Below are 10,342 nucleotides of genomic sequence, written 5' to 3' on the forward strand. Positions count from 1 at the left end.
CAACCGATGGATGGGATCGGAGCAAGCTAACGCGCGCTCCTGCTGCTTTGTCATGCCTCTATCCTGCAGCACCAAAAGACGTAGTCGTATATATTCAGCTGAGCTGAGGATCCAATGGAGAGATAGATATATATAGATATATATCTCCAGCTAGCTTTGTTAAAGCAAACAAAATTCAAAGCAGGTGGGTAGGGCCAACGATTGATTCCTGATGCATGCAAACTTCACGGTTTTGTTTGTGTCGCTGCCATTGCCATCGTGGCTGTAATATGTGCGTGTCTATCTGTCGCCACCAGGGGGCTCCGTCACCCAAAGGTAGGATTCTATTTCTGTGTAAACAACCAACAATGTCTTTATTCACCAGCCAAATGCACCATGCATGCATCTTCCTGTTCGACAGTTTTGTATACCCAACACTTATATACTTTCTTTGGACTAATTGGTGGGCACTTTTAACAAGAAATGTACTTTGCATAGCTACTAGTGTGCTACTCTCAGTGATCAAAAAATAATTGTTATATTTTGCTTTGCACGGTATTAATTTGATGCGAATTTTCCACCACTAACTTCTTCTATAATACAATCAAACTCTTAAAATCTCTTAAGCACTGCACCAAAATACGCAATCACTGTTACGTTGCTAAAGACAGGTATATAATAATATGCTTTGACCCGGCAGTGATAGTGTATTATCACTAACGGGTCTATAAACCAGCAGTGATAAGTCACCCCATCACTACCGGTTGTCCTCCGCCAGAAGCAATTCTGACGTGACGGGGGCTCCCGAAATTGATTGCTTGTTCTGGCATAGTGAAATTTAAGCAATTTTGCAAGTATTTTCTCTATATTATAAATCTGCACGTATAACTTATATGATTTCAATCCAGCAATTTAGAAGTTATTGATGTTTATAGTTTCTAAGTTTTAACCACGTCTTGTCCTAAAGCAACATACTCCTATGACCAGATGGATTACTTTGCTGAGTTTCAGCTAGCTAGCCCTCCGTGCCCTCGTTGCCTTTTAATATATAAAACATCTAATTGACATAGTCTTTTGATTTATGTTAAAATTGATTTTTTATGTTATAGATTTCAACACCCCCAAAATGTAAACTAATGCTCCATCAGGTTCCACTATGCATGATGGGCGCGTGCACTAGGATCTGTATTTGCATGTTGACACTATTTTTTTTAGTCACATGCACGTACATAGTCTACTCCTATGAGCATCTTGGGAATACTGAGCCGGCAGATCGATCTTGAAATTAAGATCACCATAGGCGTCTTGTTGTCAATAGACTGTCTTGTTTATGTTTCCTTACTGTCCTCTTTTTTATTTCACTTCTCTGTTCAGACTATCTCTATCTTTGTTTAAAGTTTTTTATGCTTCCTACTGAAGGCCGAGCCCCTGCCAACCTTTTGCTCAAAAAAAAAAAGTTGAGGACTTCAACTTGGGTGAATAGGTTATACCACAAGAAACCCAGTCAACTATTATGCATATTAACGCGAGCATATCCACACTAAAATATATCCGTCAAGATGCATAATAAAAGATATGGATATATATATAGAAGAACCAGAACGTCAGTCAAGAAACATTGTCAATTTTGAACCAATTTATTTAAGCGTTGCTAGCTCATCGGCACGTTATCTCCCGCTACGCTGTACCAGATTCCAGTCCATATCTATTCTGCCCCGGGCATTGGCTACCAGATTTTGCGATGGACATCTGCTTTTCTTCAGCTTCCCCTGGCCTTTCCTTTTTCAGTGTTTAACTGCCGCGCGCTACCCCATGGAATTATAACTAGCCCTAGCAGCTACCAAGCAGCTTTATTTATTTATTCCTTCCTATTCCAGCAGCTACACTACACCCTGACCTGCCTCAGTATATATAACTCAATTCAACAAGTTTCCCTCCTCCCCAGTCGCCGTTCGATCGATCGATCTTCTGCGCAACACCTCCACACAGCAAACCTCTCAAGATCGAGCTGCGCGCGCGATCGATCCACATGTCGGGGCCAGCATGCGGTGTGTGCGGTGCGGCCGCCTGCTGCCGGCACCTCTTCCACACCGGCGATGACAACGACGACCTCAACAGCCGGGCCTTGTTCTCCGTCTTCCCTGCGGTTCACCATCATGAGCCCAGCCCCAAGATGCAGCAGCAACCACCGGGGTGTCTGCACGAGTTCCAGTTCTTTGGCCATCAGGACGATGATGACCACCAAGAAAGCGTCGCCTGGCTCTTCGACCACCCGCCGCCACCTGCGCGCGAGGTCGGCGATGACGACCGGTCCCCAGCTGAGAACCAGCCTCATCACCGGGCGTTTGACCCGTTTGGGACGCAGTACCACCACCCCGGAAACGGCCTCACCTTTGAGGTGGACGCCTAGGCTGGGCCTCGGCAGCGGGGGCGCCGCCCGGCAAACGGAGACATCAGCAGTAAGCGCCACCATCGTAAGTACTCCTAGTAGGGAGCATGGAAAGAATAATCTCAGCAGGATCACTCGGCTGGCCTCTCCCTGCGCTGGATTTTTGTGGATTTGTCTTCAGTTGCGTCACGTTCTTTTCTGTTCTTGATTGATCACGATTCTTTCTTTCAGTGCTTGCTTTTTATTCAAGACCAGACCAGCGAGCTCACCATTTGTCGTTCTTCCTCTCTCTTTTTTGAAAGATCATATGTGGGGTTCTTCCGATCCTTCTCTCTCTCTCTCTCTGTGTGTGTGTGTGTGTGTGTGTGTCGCTTCTTTTTATTTTGTGCCAGCCGCAGCACCAGATTTCGAGGTCTTGCAGACTATAAGAATTTTCTACCATGCATGGATTGGTGAGGGCTCATGTTCTCCAACTAATAAAATCTAGGGATTTTGAGAGAAGGGGGCTTACTTTTTATGAATAAAGGGGAAAACAGTTACAAGGTGTTGTACAGGTCTGTTGTTGATAATCGACAGATTCATCATCAAATCCATCAGAGCAAAAACTATAACTCTCATACACAGTTTGTGTGCGAGGACTGAGAGATATTAACAAGTCCAAATTAATCACCTATAGTGATTTCCTTGTGGAGAGGAAATAGATATGGAAAAGGGTAAGGTTAATTGTGATATACTTACTAACTGAATTGATTATATATTCTTATCAGCAAATCTAGATATTGTGATATACTTACTAAGAAATTATATGTAGATAAAAGGGAGAAAGCTTGGCCTTCTTTTTCCATTTTCTTCATCACTATATTGGTTTATTTTGCTCTTGAAAATTTATGCTTGCCTCATGATACATATAGTTAATTAACTGCAGGCACTCCAGATTTGTATGGTTGAAATCAACTGTAACAATATATATGCATGTCGGTGCGTCCACTGATGTATCTACCTATTTAGATGACCTAGCTTGTGCGATTATTATGTTAAAGAAAACAACAAAATATAGTACTCTAATACCAAATATAACATGTCAAACAATTTCCATGCATATGTCCAACTGGTATCTAAACCTATCCTGAAGGTTTGTGCATACCAAAGTTTGATGAAATAGGTAATAAGTTGTCTCATTTTATGTGATTCATTTGCAGATTTGCTGTTTGCTTTTTGCCACACTTGGCTTTTACGAAAGTAATACGTGATTAATTAATGCACTTTCGCGGCATATATATAGAAACAACTTGATCACTTGGCTTAAGATCTAATTTCCTACCCCTAACAAATCGTGCTACCAAGGCAATATCTTATGTCCATCAGACACGGCCATTCAACATCCATCAAAGTGCATATTCATATATATCGAAATAATAAATGAAGGCAATGAGTTATTTAGTTACCTAGCTCTCCTAATTTTGCTTTGATCATGCAAGACACAGAAATTAATATAAAACGCAATAATATATATAAAATCATGCATATTAATTGCTCAAAACTGATTTAACCACAACCTCTTTCTGGCCCATTTCTTTTTATTTTCCACTGATTTAAAGTTGCTGGTTCATGCAGATGTCATTCTGTGGGAGCACATTCACGGACGCAGCAAGCTCGAGGCTCAAGGAGCCAACCCTGACCGATGACAGTCAGGCTGCAAATGCCGATAGATCAGTCAACGGAGAGGGAGCTCAAGTTGATGAGGTACAAGGAGAAGAGGATGAGGAGGTGCTATGAGAAGCACATAAGATATTCATCCAGGAAAGCCTATGCGCAGGTGAGACCCCGGGTGAAAGGCCGCTTTGCCAAGGTAACCGAAGCCTGCTCCGCCACAGCAGACAACGTTGGTAACAACGACCACCTGCTGTGATGCCAGTCGATTAGATCTTTTTTGGGCACTGGTTAATTTGACTACATATCTTAATAACTGAATCCATAGTATATAGAGATACATATAGCTAGTAGTAAATAGTATATGTTATGTCTCTCAATTGCCGACTGCTATAACAACTTTGGGGGTTACTGTATGTATTGCTATTTGTATGACACTATTAGGCTGTGTTCTTCAAATTTAGGAACTTCTATATATTTTTTGTGGGAAGAACTTCTATATATTGACCAGATATCCATTAATATGACAAGATTAAAGATTAATTATATTATGTGCCAGGCGCCGCAAAGCGCGAGCTAGAGGCCCTCTTTTCGTACGTTGTGGTTCAAGGATATATTGTTCAGTTTAATGAGTGCAAGAATTCTCCTTTATTCCATGCCAATTCGATATTTAATCCATGAACTACTCCATGGAGAAGAGCTAAGATCACTACTACTACACAGATTAATTTTACAATCAGTTTCTATTGTTATTAACGATGATTCCTAGAGTAAACTCTCTATAAATGTTTTGTAGCTTTCAAACCACCCCTCAAAATCGTTTTTCATGAGTGGATGACTTAATAAAACTGCTGCTGAAAAATAGATATACCTATTTTTAGGGACAATTGAAACATAAAAAGATCTCCCTACATAAATCATATTTTTTGGAGCCATTTATTATCCCAACCTGTCCCTGAAAATAGGTGATTTCTATGTGTAATTGACTAAGTCAGCCACCCTTCAATATAATATTTAAATAAAAACTTAGAGGTCAATACGATCTAAAACTTTCTAATTAGCCGGTTCTTTATTTAAGATCATTTATGGGCTTAAATACACATTTTAAATTCTCAGAATTTAAAATCTAAACTTGAACATTCAATTTTCCAAATGATCTCAAATAAAAATGTGCCATATACCATAGTTGTAGTACCCGTTGATTTGTAAAACTTTGTAGTCGAAGCATTTCTCTTTTTGATCATTTAGCAGCTGAAATATTGAATAATACAAGATTCGTGATAATTAATATAAAAGAATAGCAATTGTACTTAGTCACAAATCAACGTGTGGCGTGCCAATATACCATAGGAGACGCTTGTGAGAGGAAAGAAGCCATAAGTTCGAATCAGGGGCCGATCTACGTGGAGTCGCCGGGGTCAGCGTGACCCCGATGGTTTCGTATGAATCTATTATACGTATAACTTTCCACCAGTCATGACCCCGGTAAAAAAAACGATGACCCCGGTGGCCCAGCAAGAATAGCAGCTCAAGAGTTAAGAGCCTCCGTTCAATTGCGGAAGCCGCAGCCTTGCAGAAAGCCGAAACATTCGACGATTCTTCTTCTCCCGTCGTCGTGCCGTTGCTCTCAGTCGTCCTTCCGTGATCTGAGGCTCGCAGCCATCGCTCGGTGTTGACTGGCGACGGCGGACGGGCAGACAGCGCCGCCGCCACTGCTCTCCGACTCCCTCCGAGTCTCCGTTCCTGAATCCTGATTCAATCCTACCTGTACTGTATTCTATCGAGGTACATGTAACCTAAAATCCCAAATCCTATCTCAAAGTTATTTTTTGCTCCCCAATCTACAATTGCGAGATGCTTGTAGCTTATGGTTTTTATATATTTTCAGGAATCATCTGTTCATCTTGCCACTTGCCAGCAAACATGTCACGTAAGTAAAATAGTAAATTACTGATTTTTTAACTGTGCATTCAATATCTACTTGTGTCTTTAATTTTGTTGATTGAATAATTTGATAGGAAATCAAAGCACGATGGATCGTTTTTTGAAAAGAAAATTAGTCCCAACAAGTGATAATGAAAATGTTGATGGAGATGGAGGCACCTGAATGGAGAATCTTGATGGAGGTACTTCAAGAAGAGATAACAGTGAGAATCCTGAGAAAGGAACTTCCAGAAGAGATGCAAATGCTGCAAATACCAACTATATAACTCATCGTTCTTCACGAATCTCGCGGCATGTTGCTGGAGTCTCTTGCAAAAGGAAGGATATGATTGGAGAAAGTCAACAAGAGAGAGTTGGTAAAGCAATAGGCAGTGGACAACTTAGTAATCGGAACGGGATTAAATCAAGAACAATCACTTCAAAGAGCCGGTGACACTCGTTGTTCATCTCATTATAAAACTCTTCAAAGGATAAATAGTTTGTTCCCAGATATCATTGAAGTGCTCCAATATGTTGAAAAAGAAGGTCCCACTGAATGCCAAGAGACGTCAAGCCCGTGGTCTCATGGACTATCTCAAGGATTTTGACTTTGTGTTCCACTTGTAGTTAATGTTGCTTATATTGGGACATGCAAATTCTTTGTCACTGTACTTACAAAGGAAAGATAAAGGCATCTTAGAGGCTATGTAAGAGGTGCAGTTAACAAAACAGAAATTTCAGCAAATTAGAGATGATGGTTGGGATTCCTTACTAAGTTCTGTGCTATCTTTTTGTGAACAATAGGCATCCCAAAGTTAGACATGGACCAAGAGTACATTGATAGGCACAAACCAAGGAAGAAGACCAACTGCACCAACTATCAACACTACAAATCTTAATTTTCCTTTGGTATATCGGCTCCTCAAACTTGTGCTAGTTCTTCCTATTGCGACGTCGTCGGTGGAAAGGTGTTTCTCAATAGTGAAAATTGTGAAGGACGGACCTCCGAAACCGAATCGGCGATGGATATATGAATGATTGTGCCATTTGCTTCATTGAGCAAGAATTTCTTGATGCAATTACAAATGATGATATCATAGTTCATTTTCAGAATATGGATGATCGTACTCGCATGGTGAAATTATAAGAGGTAACCACTTTTGTAAATAGTTTCTTTTGTTGCATTATGTTAGCGTCACATTTATCCTTGAATGAATGCTTACTTTTTACCGTATATTATTTTTTTATGCACGGTGTTAGATTATTGTCAACTATACACTACCCCAGATCAGGACAATACTGCCAGTTCAAAACACCCCATCACTGCTAGATTTTAAATCGGCACAACCAAACTGACAGTGATGAGGGTTAGCTATCACTGCCGGTTCCTACCCGGCAGTGTAACCTCGAACATCACTGTCGGTTTGTGTCTTTAGCCGATAGTGTTGTCGTAACCAGCACTGCTAGTTTGGGACAAGACCCGACAGTGATGTCTAAGCAAATGCTGCCGGTTTGTGGCTCAAGCCGGCAGTGCCATCTTGGCCATCACTGCTAGGTTTGTTGCTAACCGGCAGTGATGACCCGTTCAGCATTTTATTGTTTTATAATTTATTTTAATTTATATTTTTTTCATAGAATCGGGTTTCGCTTTATATACGCTATGTAGACGATAGGTCCATCAATATTAAACATTACAAATGTTACGGTTACCGTTCAAATGTTCTTATCAAGATCTTGATCCCTCAAAATTAAAAAGAAATTATTCGATAAGATAAAGCATGCTTCTCGAACTTCTTACAATAATCTAGCAAGCCGCTCTGGGCCATACTGGCCCTTGAACTTCACGGATTGAGCAATGGAAAATACTCCATCTTTTTTCAATACCTCGGCTAAGATAAATTTGCTAGCTCTGATTGCACTGCGACGATCTCCATGTCTAATAGCCTTTCATGGTTATATTTCTTGTGCTGTCATTCAAAAAAGATGATATCCAAAGAGGAACCAGAAAATCATTTTGTTGAATTATTAACAGACATAAATGAAATGGGGATTATACACACCAACTTATCTACTTCTTCTAATTTCCCATCGATGTAGCGAAGCATTGCCCACATTACATAAAACTCGCATTCATTGTTTTCCAGCTGGCTATTTTAGGTACTTCCCCTCCATTTCGACAACCTTGAATGGGACCCTGCGTCCCACCGATATGTCTTCTTCAGACGCTATGCAACATTGAAAGGAAAAACATTAGAAAGTGGTATGTGTGATTAGAAAATAATATATTATTAGGATCACTTACTAATTCAGCACTGCCACTAGTAGCATCCAGATGATGAAATGGTTTTTTCTTCGAGTCCCACACCTCGATCAGATTTTTAGCAAGATTCACACAAATGAAGATGAAATGGTTGCTAGCAATCACAGAATCCTAATTATCGAATAATCTTAACAAAAAAAGAAGCATAAAATTAAAAGCCGAGAACACATACTCATAGTTGTAGGCTAGAAGTATGTGGGTTTTGTTCTTCATCTTGAATTCATCAAAAACAACAATCAATCTCTCTTTAAGGTCTTCCACGTCACATTCATGGAGGCCTAAATATGTCTTCTCATTGACTCGCCCGGGGTCCAAGAAGCCTATGTTATCCTATTTGCTTTTTAGTATATTTCTGAATTGAGAGAGCGTTTCTGGTATAGCTGGAACAAGCACTCCCACTCGACATCGAACTTCTCTTCTTCAAGATAATGAAAACATGTGGCGAACGGATAATAACCTCAAAATCCAAAGTCCCCCGTCTCTGTTGCTTGAGCCATGTAATATTCATACAAATAGCGCATATATGTTGTTAAATTTTTATACTCAGTCATCGAGAACCAAAAGATTGCCCCTTTCATACTTCATTGTGGTGTTCTCGTCCTTTGTACATCATAATAGATGTTTGCGGCCTCTTCCATGGTTAATTCAGGGTTGTCTTCGATGTACTTTTATATCTTTGTTAAATCTTCATTGTGTATTTCTTTGGACTCTTATTATAGCGTACTGATACTATGTTTGCCTTTCGAATTTAGACTTCAACAAACACTAAGGTAGTGAGGCATAGAGATTGAAGAAACTAACACAATCTTCCTTCGAAATGTGTGCTATAAATTTTTCTTTCATCAAGTTTGTAACAGCTGCCACTGAACGGCCTTTTGTTTTTTTGTTGGTCCACTTTGGGAGCATTAGCGACCGAATCCAAGGACCTTTTCTACAACTGTAAGGATGCCTTTGATCTTGTTTTGGGCTGAGGTGGTGGAGGAGGAGGAGGAGGAGGATGATGAGAATTCTATTTTCCCGAGGCTGATCAAGATGGAGGAGGAGGAGGAGGAGGAGGAGGATGAGTCTTCTCTTTTCTCGAGGCTGATGAAGATAGAGTCGGACAAGGAGGAATAGAAGGAGACCTCTGTCTTCTTGGGGTGATGGCAAGGGATTAGGAGGGGAGTGATCTCTGTTGGGAGATGGTGAGTGATCATCGCGGTTGGGCGAAGACTCGCAGTCGTCCTCATCATCAGAGGACAATTGGTGGTCAAACTTAATGAAGCGCTTGCGCCAGGCCACTTGAGAGCCCTTGTTATGACCAAGTTTTGGCCTGTCTTCTACTGCGGGGTACTCAATGTGTATCTTGTTATACTTCTTATCAAGTATTTTGTCAATGGTGATGCGAGCATACCCCTATAGAATTGGGTGGCCATTAATGGTCCCTGTCTCCCATAGGCTAGGCCTGGCTGAGCGCCACCTTGTCCTTTGTCCATTCCTGATGGATGTACAACTTAACATTGACAGGTTCAGTGATGTTGTCCACTAGATGAGGCACATTCACATCTTCTTCATCAAGCAGGGTTGATCCACAGCTGCTGCGACCCCTCAACTAGTGGGATAAAGGCAGTAGGAGTAGGGTTTTGTGGTACTCTTGACCCCCTGGACAGCAAAAATTGCTAGACTCGTGCTTCAATAGTCGCCTCAATTACTACATCCATTCTGTCTTCCATGTCTTTTTGTTGACTCAAACACTCTGCCTCCTATTTCACTCTATCCCTCGAGCGGCTCTAGTAAGTGTGAGATTCTTCGTGGAATGCTAGTTTCCAAGGAACAACATCGGTTCCTCTATTGCAACCAGGGTGCTCCTTGGTTTTGAGTGCTTGGGTGAGCACGTCTTTCTCCCTAATAGAACTATGAATCCCTTGCCTCACCTCCTTAGTTACCTGGGAGATCCTCTAGATGAGTTCACTCATGGGTGGATTTGTGGAGCTAAAGCTCCCGTCCTCGGCAGTGGCGTACATTCCTCCCCATACAGTATATTACCGATCTTGACTCCCAATGGGCGGTCTCAACCTGAATGCCTTACTCAGCAAGGCAAT

General features: G+C 41.2%; 1 pseudogene; it reads left to right on the forward strand.

The window, feature by feature from the left end:
* The first annotated feature begins 1,865 nt into the window (after positions 1-1,865).
* On the forward strand, positions 1,866-4,525 carry LOC136494532 (transcription factor GHD7-like; annotated as a pseudogene).
* Positions 4,526-10,342: the final 5,817 nt, after the last annotated feature.

This window comes from Miscanthus floridulus, chromosome 11, assembly GCF_019320115.1.
Source record: "Miscanthus floridulus cultivar M001 chromosome 11, ASM1932011v1, whole genome shotgun sequence".
In the NCBI taxonomy this organism is placed as follows: Eukaryota; Viridiplantae; Streptophyta; class Magnoliopsida; order Poales; family Poaceae; genus Miscanthus; species Miscanthus floridulus.